Here is a 15,473-nt window from a genome sequence, read left to right as displayed (position 1 = left end):
ATTCCATCAATTCTTTCATCATCATTCACTTGCTTTAATGAGAAATGAATGAAATGGTGGAATGAAGAAAGTGAAAGAAAATGGGAGAATCCACGCACATGGTGTTTGTTCATCACAAAACTTACTTGGCGCGAGCTGACATCGAATCAAGAGCCGCATGCACCAGAGATGAACACTCTACCACTGAACCACCGCGGCCCCTTTAGTTTTAAAGAATGTCTTCTCAGAAATGAGTGTGCAGAAGTAGACACTTCGAAGGTTAAGGATATGGTTAAGTAAGTTGGGAGATTGATATCATTTATGTGCTAATGAAAGGTAATCAGGAGTTAATGTTATACAGATAACGTTTTTTGTAAAGTAGATATGCGTACACATAAACTGGAAAATAATATATCAGGTCTAAATAATTGTAACAAAAGATAGCAAACACATGTTTTCTTTTTGTCATTGATAACAATTCAGTGTCATTACTAATATTTATTTTATGTCTTATCATTTATCTTAACACCAGTGTTTACTTAAAAATGTGCTGCAACGAGATATTTTTATTTTTGCTTTCGGCGTGGCTTAATGGTGAAGCTGTCACGTTCTACGATAACTTCTTGTCACTTTCGGCAATCTACAAACCAGTAGGAACAAACCTAAAATTTGTCCCGGGAGTTCAGCACATTAGACTTGCTATACTGATATTTTCCTGCATGCATTTTCAGTACAAGTATTCCTTTTTAGTGTTGTAGACTTGATTTTATGTGACTACTGGAGTGGAACGATAACGCATGCTTCGTTGAACTGTTTTCACTTGAACATTCGGAATAGTGATGGTTGTTGGTGTTCATTTTGATAAATTTATATAGTGGTGTTTAAATGTGATACTGGATAACCAGGTAGGTGCAAAGTGATAATAGTAATACATATCACTAGTTGATATTAAATTAATATCTACGTAATTAACAAGAACGGTAACTTTTTTTGTATTTTTTGTTATGGTGAATAAATGTTATTGTCAAGCACAAAGTTTTGAGTCAGCTGTTCTCGTCTTCAGGTATTTAATCCAATGGCTATTTAATCTGGTTATATAGTTGAAACTGAACAAATAAGTAATTAACTCTCATAGCAAGAAACATTTATAACAATGTCAAATTTTCCATTCATATAACTTCTAATGTTCTAAATCTAGAGCTTAAATAGTCAGGTTCTTCAGATTAAAGCTTCGTACTGTGTTGTCTTGTCTTCATCGCCGTTATCGGTATTAATTAGGTGCACCAGGCATGATATTCGTATGTGCTACAATGTATGATCAACTTCCAGGCTGATCCGCTAAAACTAGGAGCTTGAAATTTGAACAGCACTAAGATTTGTGATGTAAAGTACCACTAAAGAAGGATTTTTGGAAATTCGACGAGGAAGGGTGATAGGAGGAAAGGGAGATCATGTTTCTACTCATTATATCAAAATGTTCATATCTAATTGTAAGAATTTCTCAAGGTTAGAGATATGAAATTCAATATATGGACTTCTCATTTAAAATGATAACACACATGTTTAAGCGTTTCTTGATATTTGATCCAGAAAGGAAGAAAACGGATGGACAGAAAAAAAAAGGAATGGTGCCAAAGTATAAGCTCACCGTACTTGAGGACGTACACTCATGTCCAAAATGATTGTCGCATATCTATAACTGTCTTCTTGTAAGAATATAATTTGATAATGATTTTGCAGGCTACTTTTAATACTGATCCTATGTATATAATCGAGAAATGTATATTTGTTGTAAATTTCATAGGAAAAGAATTATAAATACGAAAATTAGAATGAGTAAAATAAAATGTTGCTAAATGGACAAGAAAATTTTATTTTCGTTTTATTGTTCTTATTTACTGCTCTTTTGACATGAAATTTTTCACATACATGTCTTTGCCGATTATACACATACTAACGTTATAAGAAATACCGGGCGAATTCGTTATCAAATTATATTCCTACAACACATTTATAGACATTCAACAATAATTTTGAACATGGGTGTACATTTATAATGTGTTTAAGTTGTTTGATAATAGTTTTAAAGTGCCGACTGATTAGTGAAGAGAAGCAGAAGAAGAAGAAGAAGTAGAACAGACCGAAATTTGGTAATCTATGTTAGTTATCTGTTGCATTAGGTAGCATGTCGGAAGTCGTGACCGGAACATCACGAATGTAATTTTGCTTTAGTTTTTACGTGAATAAGAGATACCATAAATCCACAGCTAATTTAAATACTCAACTTAAATTAGGTTGAACAGATCGGATTATATTTAGGCTATTATAAAAAGATGTCCACATTATAACAAGATGTTCCTATTGCGAAATCCCTTAACGTTAGAGACATTAAATTTGATTATTTCGACTTTTATTTAAAATATTTCAACACGTATTTCAGTGTTGTCTTTTTGTGTTTGCCCTAGGAGGGAAGGAAAGATGTGGAAAAAAAATAGGAGTGGAGGTTTCAATAATTATAATAAAATGTCCATATCTCGGAATCTCTTAAGGTTAGAGTCATGAAATTTGGCGTTTGGACCCTTTATTTAAAATAAATACGTGTTTCACTGTTTATTGATACTTATTCTAATAGAGAAGAAAGAAGATAAAAAAAAAAAGGGGCGGAGGCTGCAACTACCATAATAATCCCATATCTCAGAAACTTTTAACGGTTACATGTTTGACCTAGACTGGAAGAAATGGGTAGGGAGTGCTTCTCTACGAAACATTCGAATTTTTTGTGAGATGAATTCTTTATGAAATGAATTCAATGCTCTCCCATCGTGAATCGAACCCGGGAACCCTTGCAACAAAGATGTGCGTGTTAGTTGCTAGATTAGGGGGAAGGTCTTTAAGAATTTACGCTTCTAAATCTGTTAAAATCCTTACACATTTTGTATTCACTATGTTGATTCATTTATTTCACAATGTCACTTTGCAATTTACCATATTGAACGTTTTTCATCCCTACGGTCTTTTTCTTCAAGTTGGTCTAGTTGAATCTAGTGGGATCATTCATATGAGTAGAATGAACAACCACAGAAGGCATGTGAATTGGATATTTGTTGTGTTGAGTTGATTTTGTGTTTAACGTTCCTTTCAGCAGTGAGGCTATATGAGACGGGACCTACTAATTTACGTGGAATCCGAACCACATGAGCTCCCGCCGGGAATCGAACCCGATTAGATATTTTTGTGCTACGATAAATAATTACTCTTAATGATTTAGAGAAGAAGAATAAATTGTATTTTTTATGTACGTTCCCCTTTTTTTTTTTTTTTTTTTAAGTTCAATGGAAAATCATTTTGATCAAAAATGTATATGAACTACAAGAGTAAAATTAGAGAAATAGAACCATAGATTGTATCAGAAGTTTGAAACAAGATTTTAGAGTTCACAAAAGTTAGAACATGTCTTTGAAATAGCTCACATTCCATACACTTTGCCTCTTCATAAATTAATACTTTGAATCATTGTAGTTTGGAAAATTTTTCACATCATCCTAGTTGCCTTCCAATCAAGTACTTGGGGAGAGAATTGGATAAGCAAAAGGTTAAAGGTGTTTCTAAATCAATTTCGCATAACTTTCAAGGATTATCAGTCCGATAACTCAACTCCTGGTACCTCGCCGACAATGCCTATGAAGAGAGCCTTCAAAAAAATTAGTGAAGGTTATGTTGCTGCTAGGTCATTAAAATTTCAACATCTAAGAAACAGGAAGTCGCGCAATTAATTTATTGGCAGTTAGAGGGAATTATCTTGCTCCATTGAGTAATCAAAACAGTAACTGAGTTTGCAAGCAAAAGTTGGTGTTAATTTCCCATTCAAACTCTTTGCTTTTAATTTTTCACTAAAGATCAATACTCGAAAGTTATATTCATATTTAGTTGCATATACAGGCGCACACCCAAAAATGTTTGCTGGGAGACGCGTACAAATCCCGGGGGGTGAGAGGGACATGTCCCCTAATTTTGGAACTAGGGGACTGTCCCCCCCCCAATAATCCAATTTGAAATGTGTTTTTTGGGAGAAATGTGGTGATTTGTGTCCGACTGCCACAAAGGAAAATGAGATGAAATGAACCCTTTTCCGCATGATTTTTTTAATTTTAGCGAAAAAATAATCAGTATTGAAAATCGTCATATGGGAAATTGAAAAATGAATTTTAGATTTTTCACTTAATTCCGACGAGAAATAAGTATGTGCCATATATGGCACACTATGCAGTAAGGTACTCTTTCCTAGAAGTGCGCAGGGATACAATTGCAAGGGTACACTTGTAAACCAATTTCGAAAAATATTTTGTGGATTATATTTCGAGGTACAGACTGAGTCAAACATCAAAGTTACTACTATCGCGTAAGTCAGGAACTGTACTAGAAATAACATTACTTTGAGCCCCAGTAAATATTTCGAAAAAATAACTGAAACCTGAAATTACACTCAGAACAAATGCTTTATTGTGAGATTTCTTTGCGTTATATTGTTTTATCGTTGATCTACACTTTATGGGAGTGATTTGCTCATCCACTGCCAAGAATTCTTCTTTGGAAACTGCTGTCAGACGTTCTCGTATCTGTTCAAGAAAAGGCCTAATCTTATGAAGTATGCCATGGGCAAGTTCTCCTGCAAGAATAAAAGTTGAATTGGCATTGAAGTGAATATATTGGTTGATTTCTTCAAACCGATTACAACTCATCACCTGATTTACCGCATCATGACCAAACCTTCCGGTCTAGTGATGTCTAGTAGCTGCGAGTTGAATAATTGACATGTAGGAAACCACACAATCAGCTGTTCAAGTTTATTTGTAGTCATTTGTTGGCGGAACTTGCGTTGAATATAGCTTTGACTGTTCAACTGCGTAATGAAGAGTCTCATCAATGAAAAAATGAAATCTTTAAGTTTTACGTTCCACAGTTAGTATATGCCGGTTAGGCTAAAGGAGACGGTGATGATGAGTAATGAATGAAATGGTGGAATGAAGAAAGTGGGAGGAAATGGGAGAACCCCGAGGAAACCCACGCACACGGTGTTTGTGTACCACAAAGTTCACTTGGCGTGGATTGGAATCGAACCCGGGACCCCAAGCATCAAAGTTGAACGCTCTACAACTGAGACACCGCGGCCCCAATTCATCAATGAAAAAGTACTTGAAATATTCAATAGGCGTTTATAGCTGTTTTATTTCTTCCGGTAAGTCCTGCGGTCCTTGAAATTTTGCACCTTCTTGGGACTTTTCCATGTTTCTACGTTTCCGATTGATGTTTTTCAAATCATTCGATCACGTACATCTCCCATTCTGAGTAGTGTTGTGAAGGCCTGAAAAAAACGGAAATTTTGGGTTTAAAAAACAACAATTTTTTACTGCTTTTTCTCAGGGGGTTGGAAAAAAACGGAAAATTTGGGAAAACTTGAAATTTTCGAATATTTACTACATTATGCTTTTAAAACGAAAACTATTTTATATTTACTATTTTACAGTTAAGACCATTGAGCAGAGCACTGATGTTTCGTGTAATAGAATAGGGAAAATTTAAGTCAACAAATATATGTGCACCACTCCTTTAAAGTTAGCACCGTGATAGAATGGAGTTATGGCCACAAAATATACCAAGATAAAATTAATTAAGATAGACGTATTTAAATTGTCTTAAGCAATCTTACGAACTTCCCGCTTTATGGCATGGAAGTGTTAAAATAACGCGGCCAGAATCATTTTAGTTAATACCAGTATGTAAATCAAATATATATTTTATGGAGATACGTATCTTACTTGTGTTGTGTAAAATTTCTGGAAATTTTGAACCCATTAAAAGGCTCTTTCTGAAATATCGGCAAAAATGAGAAAATATAATTTAAAAACTATTTCTTCGCCTGATGTTAATATATGTGTCTTCAGCGTATATATAATGTATTTCGCTAGCAGGAAAAGTACTTAAAGCAACAGGTTTTAATTTTACTTTTTAGTTTTCTGATTTATGATAAAAATCTCTATTATTTGTATATTTTTCGAACAACTCAGAAAGAGAGATTATCTTATTTACACACATATATACAGTATATACACCGCACAAGCGTAAATTTAAGTAGTGAGAAATATATTTAAAGAATTTAACATGTGAAACTTCCGTTTGTTACTATTAAATAACAGCAAAATACTTGTTCTTCGTACGGAGAGAATACGTTTCATTTTGGACATAAAGGGCACCAAAACTGTCACCAATGAATTAGGACCCCAAATACTATGAATTCAACACTAGCAGTAGTCATGTTCAATTACTTTTACATGTCATCCTCCCCCTTTAGGAGTACTGATGGGGACTGAATTTGGATTTAAACGGCATCGAAAGTGTCACTGTTCACCTCAACGACCCCGAAAACTATGGATCCTACACTAATATCGGCTATTTTCAATCATTTATATATATATATATATATATATATATATATATATATATATATATATATATATATATATATATAGAGAGAGAGAGAGAGAGAGAGAGAGAGAGAGAGAGAGAGGAACAGGCACAAATATGGAATAGGGGCACTAATATAGAATACTATAATATCTCGTAAGGTAACGTGAGTACTCTAGCGAACAAACTGTGAAACAATCCATCCTTCCTTCCTTTGTTAACAGAAGTAGTCATTGTTGAGTTTAAAGCCGAAAGCAACGCGTCGGTTTCTTTTGATTGTTTTCCCGGTGAAGTAAATTTTTTGTAGGTAAGGAGCATTTCGTCGTATATTTCTAATACACGTGCCTATTCAAATACACTTCTGTTCGTTTGGAAAGAGAACATTTGTAGCGACATTACCACATATCTAGTTTTTTTTCTATTGTTTGAACTGTGAGTGTTTTGACTTTTTGTTTCGCAAGACAGTAGTGGCTCGAATATGGAATACCTGGTATTCCATATTTAGACCCTTATTCTAGAACTGTGTTTCAACTGTAGATATGGCGACAACATCGAAAGGTAGAAAATTGTCACCTGCTAGAAAAGTGTGGGATGAGGTTGCTATGCAGGAGGCAATAAAATCGGTGCGACAGAAAAAAAAATGGGCTATTTGAAGGCAGCCAAGACATTTAATGTTCCACGTGCAACTCTCTTCCGACTGGCTAAATCAGACGTGACAGTGAATGAAGTCACCAAAACCAAGCTTGGGAGGAAGACAGTTTTGCCGCAAGAAATTGAAGAACAACTACTTCAATATGCTCTAACAATGGAAAGCAAATTTTTTTGACTGACCAGACGAGACTTACAAACAATTGCCTTTCAGATAGCCAAAAGAAACGGGATTCCAAATCCATTTCTGGGAGACAGAGCTGGTAGAGGATGGCTCCGCCTCTTCTTGAAAAGGCATAAGGATAGATGCTCGTTTCGAAAGCCAACAGCAACTTCTTTAACGGGTCACCGGCTTCACTAAGGAAAATGTCAACAAATTTTTCGATCTCCTAACTGAAGAAATGGAGAAGAAAAAATACCCAGCAGACAGGATATTTAATGTTGACGAAAATGGATTGAGTGTGGTGCAGAGCAAAGTACCACGAGTTCTTGCAGTGGAGGGTAAGCGGCAGGTGGCAGCACTAAGTTCTGCTGAGAGAGGTTCTCTGGGCGACAGTCGTAACTTGCATGAGTGCTAGTGGAATATTCGTTCCACCCATGTTCATTTCCCCCCGCAAGAACATGAACAATCAGCTGATGAGAGGTGCCCCGCCTGGGTCTGTCGCTGCTTGTCATCCCTCAGGGTGGATTTAGAATGATCTCTTTATCCAATGGTTCCTCCACTTCATCGACAAAGTGAAACCGTCACCTGAGTCACCTGTTCTCTTGATTTTGGATGGTCATTATAGCCACTCCAGAAATTTAGATGTCATTAACTTGGGTCGAGAGAATAATGTCTGCATTTTGTGTCTCCCCCCTCATGCTACTCACAAAATGCAGCCACTGGACAGAACGTTCATGAGTCCACTGAAGTCTTACTATAGCGAGGAAGTGCGTATGTGGCTAAGGCTTCATGATAGGCCTCTGACTAACATGGACATTGCTGAACTCTTTGGTAAGGCCTATCTCAAATGCCAGACTGGTGAGATCGTCGTGAATGGCTTTCGAATTACAGGGCTCTACCCAGTAAATCGGAATGTTTTCACAGATGCAGATTTCATTGCATCTAGTGGAACAACGGACAGTGTCAGTGAAGCTGAGCAGAAAGGAATTGGGCCAAGCAGTGGGAGTGTTTCTTTTGCCGATGAAGAAGGAGCATCTACCAGCGGTACAGTGATTACTCCATGGGACATATCGCCTGTGCCCAACGTAGGGAAGAAAAGGGGAAGCAGAGGAAGAAAATCAGGAACTGATATATTCTGACTTCATCACCATATAAAGCGTCCATTGAAATGTCTCTGGGAGCAAGGAAGCAATGTGCCAAACGAAACAAGAGACAACGAAGACCAGCAAGATGTGAAACGTCCGACACTGCGAGTGATAGTGATAGTTCATTTAGTGTGAGAGACGACTCTTCTGATATTGATATTGATGAAGGTGGAACACCCTATAGCGAGGACGCTGAATGCATCTTCTGCTCAGGCAAATTTTCATGTGATAAGGAAGGGGAAGAATGGGTTATGTACCAGATGTGCACTGAGTGGGCTCACACTGCTTGTGAAGGTTATGAACATGGTTGTTACCTTTGTGACTTATGTAAGAGAACTGTACAATGACGTAATATGTCAGTGGTGTTCGTTTCTACTTTGTTCCTATAACGGTTTAATTTTCAACTTTTTTAGCTCACTAATTTTGCTTGTTGAAAGTTTTGTTCGAAAATGTTCGAGGTATTCCATATTTGTACCCCGTTTTCTAAATTAAGAATTTTGCAACTTTATTGGAAATTGATGTTTATAAATATTTCCCATTCCTTTACGCAGAACAAAATTTGGATATTGTTTAAGGATATGTTACACAGTATTTATAGAGTTTTTTGTGTTAATTTATGCAAATATATTGATTTCGTCAAACAAAAAGTAAATGGTATTCAGGCCGGTAGCCAGCCCAAAAATGTAGGGGGGGGGGCCCGATCCAACCATATTATAGTTCATCACCATATAATAGTTCATTTGCAAGCCTACCGTAAAAATTTTAGGAGCGGCGGCGAAAATTTAGGGGGGCCCGGCCCCCCTAGACCCCCCTTGGATACGGGCCTGATGGTATTCCATATTTGTACCTCTTCCTCTCTCTCTCTCTTTCTCTTTCTCTCTCTCTCTCTCTCTCTCTCTCTCTCTATATATATATATATATATATATATATATATATATATATCCCATTCCCCCTCCCGTAAGTAGCGGGCCTGATTTTTTATTTAAACAGCATTGGAAGTGTCACTGTTCATGTCAGCGAACCAGAAAACTATGGATGCAGCAATAATATCAGTCATTTTCTATCATTATATATATACTCTCCCCTTCCCCTAAGTTGCAGTGCTGAATTTGGATTTAAGAGGCATTGGAAGTGTCACTGTTCATCTCAACAACCTCGAAAACTATAGATTCGACACTAATATCGGACATTTTAAATATATATCCCCCAGTGCTTTTTAAAAAATTAAATGGGCAACGATAGGCAGAAGGGACGGTGTGACGTCATGCTGCTACCTACGGTCCCTCTATCTTTTCAGATCCACTTTTACCCCTGAATGTAGGTTAAGTAATATAGTAATATAAGTATTATTTGCGGTATACAGAAAATGTCTTGGCCCCTTCGCCTGCCGTGCACAAGAAGCACATTTGCGGTAACAAACCCTTATTCCCGAAATCCTGAAGTTTACGTGCATTGCAAGTTATTTTCAAGCCTTCCTTGAGCCTATTCTCAAAATTGCTAGTCTTGTAACACTAGTGTAAAAATTTTCAAAATCAAACATTTTTCAGTTGCACATGCCATAAAAATTATGACAAATTAGAGGAATCAGCAGTACTTAGAAATGACTTGTACTATTAAGTTTACTGTTCTAATGTTTCTGTTTTATGATATTTTACAACTGATAAAAAACATGCTTCCAGATATAGGCCCTGGTGTTCTGTTTTCGTACATACATAATCCGTTTACTATTATTATTATTATTATTATTATTATTATTATTATTATTATTATTATTATTATTATTAACCCATGTTATCATGGGTAAAGTATTATTTTTTGCATCAGTATCGACATCATCAAACATTTGAGAATGTCAATGAAATGCAATTATTTCCTCTTATAAACAACGTAACCTGTGGCACAGAACTCCTGATTTTTTTCCCTGTTAAGTTCAAGGCCCACTTTCCCACAGCCAAGAAGCTGCGCAATCGCCGCCTTGGTATTTGGTACCGACACAGCTGTCGTTGGGGTAGGGAACTGTTATGGCCGTAGTGCCTAGCAATATGTGTGGTTAAAATAGGACTAATTCTCTTGATAGAGTTGAAAGGGTGCATTTTATTCATCCACGTAACCGTACTTGAGTGCTTCCAATCCGTCACGTGATATAGCCAAGAACGACATGTTATTCTTGTGATAAACAGATGCGAAACACTGCACGGGACCGACCAAAACAAGACATTGGAAGTGACTTTTGTTTGTCAACAAATTTATTATGATTGAATTTTTGTGTAACATTTTAAATGACAGTAGCATCAATACATGTTTTTAGCCAACTAACGTATAGACAACTTAGGTTTGGGTCGTAATTTTCAAAGTAAGTATTGTTTCAATTACGTAGTTGTGCAAAGCAAGAAAGTGTGCTGTACTGTGTTGTGGGCTGTTCTATTAGGAAATGTTACGTAAAAGTGGCAAAGTGTAGGTCACATGTGTAATACGGAGGTTTAAAAATGCAGTGAAAGTGTATAGTGTAATAAAAAGTTATTCGCGATTACATGCCCTGAGTCCAATAATAATAATAAAGGGAAGATTGCTAGTTGTATTTATGAAATTGTGAAAACACTCACTTTAGCTGTTTACATTGTCGTAATGTTTACATCACAAATATTTTGTTTTCTACGAAACTGGCTTCTTACTTTGTTACAAAATGTTTTGTTTTCCAGAAGTTTTTTGTTGTGTAAATAAGCAAGATACGAGACATTTATTTAATGCGTCTTAAAGAAAATTAGATGTGTATATCATGAAATAGGCCTAAATATCTTATAGATAAACAGTTTTCATTCAGAGGTTTTTATAACTCACTCAACTGAGTCGTAAAGATTTTGCGTTCATCAACGTGACAGCAGAAGTGGAAAATGTTAAAGAGAGCTTAATTCTGATTCAGTATTTATGACAAGTCGTACGGTGTTGACTAACATTGTACTGGTAGCAGAATGTAGAATTACATATGCAGATTATCAATAACAGGCCACTAACAGAAATTCTTCGGAACAGTTCCTGCAAATGTAAGCCAGGATGTTTTACGGTACAAATTGCGGATATTATTTAATTTCTCCCCCAAATCACTTCGTAGTGACTCTGGCTCAAGTACCGGCTCCGGAGCCATCGATAGGGGTGGGATTTGCATTCCTCTGTACGGTTTCACTTTACGAGGACTTAAGTGTACATACGTGATAAGAACTATTGTGCAAAAGACACTAATCAACTTCTGCTAAGTAGCCATTAATAAGCACGAATGCTGTTTAACCGACTCAGGGCAGGAGCGCAGCAGGGGAGTCCGAGCGTTAGCGAGGGGTGCGTTCGTAGGGAACGGGCGCTTCAGCGACGGTCGGTACACACAGACGAGGATAGCGCTAAACAGTAGATGGGATAAAACACCTTATGTGTAGATTTGGGGCAGATACTAAATGCCGGCCCAAATATAGAATATAATTTTCCCTTTGGTAGGCGTACTCTAGTCGAAGAGTAGGTCCAGAAATATGAAACCTAAAGTAACTTAATCCAAGCCTTAACATCTTGAATCTACTCTGGGGCACAAAGACCAAAATTATTAATATATTTTGTTCTCGCTACCGTAATCTGTACGAGAAACAGTAGGTACTTTTTCGGTCTTGTTTTAAATAGCTACAGTTTGCAATAATCAGTTGAAAACTTGTACATTTGGAAGTAGCCTCGTTGCCATTCTCATATGTCTATGTGAACATTACAGAATAGAATATGATGAAATTTTTTAGGTTGTTTCCTGTGCCGAAGGTGCGTACGCTAACCATATACAGGTATAGTGAGAGGGAGCTCAGTAATTAGCTTTGTTTCAGAAATGAGTTTACATATCTTTGCAGCCGCCGCCTCCTTGATCTGCAGCCTATCGTTCAATTGCAAAATGGTATAAATCTGAAGTAGTAGGCTTTACAGTTCGAATAAGTTGTTGGAAATGTTAATGTGTGGAAATGAAAAAAAAGTAAGACGTCCCCAGAAATGCAGATCCTTGGTTCGATGTGCGATCAAGTCTTCTGTTATATTTGCTCCTTAGTTTACGAAATCACGAAATAAAATCCGAACTAATTTAATTCAAGTTCTTAGATTATTAATTTATTTTACTGTACAATCTGTGGCAACACGACGTAATGCTTATGGTTATCAGTTTACTCTCAAAGCAAGGATTTTTTTTTTTAGTAAATATCAGTTTCAATCAGATCATAGATTCCATTGTGAATTATTTATATCCATTCGTCCTATTCCCTACAATGTTTTGTGTGGGAAAAGGATGAGTTCAATAAAATGTTAAAAAAATAAATAAACTTAAATCAGTTGATAATGCTCCAAGAGCATTGCCAGAACGAACTTAAAAAGAATTATTTTTTCTTATTAACTTCTATAGGCTTCATACTCGTACCAATTGTTCTATGGTACTTAATTATTATACTCATTAAACAATTGTTCCTTGAGTACTCAATTTTTTCCACATGTTTTGTTTAACAGTTCTTCTAAACCGTTCTACGATATGCTGTTGTACGAAGACATGCTCAAAATTGAAAAATTCGCAAAATATGATATCTCTATGTCTTACGGTTCCCGCGATATGGCTCCTTAAATCTCCCGAAATCCGAAATGTTTTGCCAATACCTGGGGAACGGTGTCCAGTTGGCTAGTGGCCACCGGTTACTATTTATTACCAAAATGGTCACCATCCTTTTAAGTATTGATCAACACCAGTATGATCTCTGTTATGACGTACGGTTCCCGAAATGTGGCTCCTTAAATATCCTGAAATCGGAACTTTTTTGTCCAATATCTCGGGAACTGTAAGAGGGATACGAAAAAATCTATCACTTCTTTCAGATAATTTTTGATGCTCCATCGAGTGGAGGGCTCAAAATTGAAAAATCGCAAATTCCACACACAGATATATATATATATATCTAGATAGAGAATTCAATAACGAACTTTTAAAGTAAGTTGAAAATGAAGTCGAAGCTCATCAATACTATTCAGGCGTCAAAGGTAATCTAATTGGTTGCCGGAATTGTACTAGGAATATATATATATATATATATATATATATTTTAAGACCAGCAGTATGTAGTGTTAGTTAATCTTAACAAAATGTGACAGATGGTATCCATGTTAAAGGTAAAATCTCGCATATCCCAAAATGGGAAAAAGCACCTTTGAATCATCTTGCATTCTAATGGGAATCTCTTATTTTAGAACGAAATAAATTGTGATAAACGTTTCGAAAAAAACAAATATTTAACATTAGCAATGTTCACAGAAACTCTTTGATCCAGTCAGCATTGAGACAGAAAAACGTGGATATAAGGATATAACACCCTAGTGTAACTTGTTTTGTGTTTCATCTAATTTGGGAACACAATTTAAGTGGATAAGTGTGTTCTTTCTAATTATTTTGTAATGAGTCATGAGTGCACCTCCACCCGCTTTTAAATAAGACAGTCGTCCTGTTGAAGGGTGCAGTGAAACCCCCGAAATGAGTTTAAATATACGCTACTCAAGAGAACTATGTTGTAGCAAGTAAAATATAAAGATAATAATTTCACTAATTGAAAGAACCGGAAACCTATTAGAATTTGTTAAGTGTATGTTGAATTTTCAATTTGCAATGAGATTTCTCTTTGACGACTTCCAAGTTAGCACATATCTTCATAGGTAAGGGTTAATAGTTTATTTGATGGAATTTGCAGACTTGTTTAGAAAATCACAGCCGCGCAGCTATTTTAAGAAGGTCTGTACTCACATCCAGAGGAAATTTTTTACCTAACTGAGACTTATATATATATATTTTTTTTTTCCCTTCAACTTGATTGCAAACCTTTTTAATAAAATATTGCGATTACGGTTATGAATAGAAGGTATTTTAAAAAAGAGTTGGGTGCACACATTATTTTGAGCAGGACTATACGTTCACAAATGAATGCATCACATTTGCTAAGCGTACCAAGGGTAAAAAAAACAATGTTGGACGATGACCATTTTTATCACTCCGCTGCTTCGTCTTTGTTATGGGATAAAAGTTAAATTATCATTCAGAATGCAGGATAAGCTATGACGTTTACATGCGTAATTGTGCAAGTGATAATAAACAAGAAATATGTCAAAGGGCATGAACGCATTTGAAATTCGATAATTCTAGCATTTTATCAACTTATAGTATTGTAAATAACTAGCGTTTTCGTGTTGCTTAAATGTGCTCGAATCTATATTATATATATACTAGCGTCAATTACCCGTTTCGCTGGCTTTAAATAAGAAAAAAATATTACTATGTTCCATTAGTCAGTCACTTTTTACTATTACTAAAGCGCTCTTTGATATCGATCATTTTTATATTCTTCATCCTCCAAGTTGCGGGGCTGAATTTGGATTTAAACGGCATCGGAAGTTTCTTGTTCATCTGAGTGACACTGAAAACTGTGGATTCAGTACTAATTTTGGTCATTTGTGATCATTTTTATATATTTCCTCCTCCTCCTCCCCTAAGTTGTACCGTCAAAGTGAAATGATAAAAAACTATCCCATACGCAAAGCTCATCTATGTTGAAAATTTGATCGAGATCGGTCGGATGATTCAAGAGTTATTAAGTACCAAAGATAATCACTTATATAGATATATATGTAGATAAATAGATCAATAAACAAATAAGAGGGAAATTTTGTTTTGCTTTAACATTTGTGCATATAATCTTTTTCCCCGTCGATTAATTTTGATTGCCAATTTTCTGAACTTGTCTTCGGGATTAACGATTTCGATGAGAAATCGAATTCTATTTTGAAGACTATCCCTTACATTGTCTTTTATAACTTCGATATTATCCTTAATATATGTGTATAGAATAGAATCCTGAATAATCTTCCTTATTTTGTCTTGACGTGTCCTAAATTTCATGGAGACACGATTCTGATTAAAAATTTGTTGTGCATTTGTAACAAGCACATAACAAATTTTTAATGAGGATCGTGTTTATTTTATTTAACAATCACCAGATACAGCTCAGAGGCCATTTTTTACTGGATAACTAAT

General features: G+C 35.8%; 1 protein-coding gene across 3 annotated transcripts in view; it reads left to right on the top strand.

Moving 5' to 3' along the window:
* The first annotated feature begins 629 nt into the window (after nt 1-629).
* Nucleotides 630-15,473, top strand: part of LOC145666308 (uncharacterized) — a 64,745-nt gene continuing 49,901 nt past the window's right edge. The window contains exon 1 of one of the 3 annotated variants that reach the window (XM_081733395.1): nt 630-884. The gene's annotated coding sequence lies outside the window, so the exon portion shown is untranslated. Of the gene's footprint in view, nt 885-10,362; nt 10,752-10,825; nt 10,853-15,473 lie in introns of those variants that run through there. The other 2 variants (XM_081733394.1, XM_081733397.1) reach the window with 2 other exon arrangements.

Source organism: Thermobia domestica, chromosome 12 (genome assembly GCF_964235325.1).
Source record: "Thermobia domestica chromosome 12, izTheDome1.hap1.1, whole genome shotgun sequence".
In the NCBI taxonomy this organism is placed as follows: domain Eukaryota; kingdom Metazoa; phylum Arthropoda; class Insecta; order Zygentoma; family Lepismatidae; genus Thermobia; species Thermobia domestica.
Note: the sequence above shows the minus strand (reverse complement) of the source record. Positions and strands in the feature narration are given on the sequence as shown.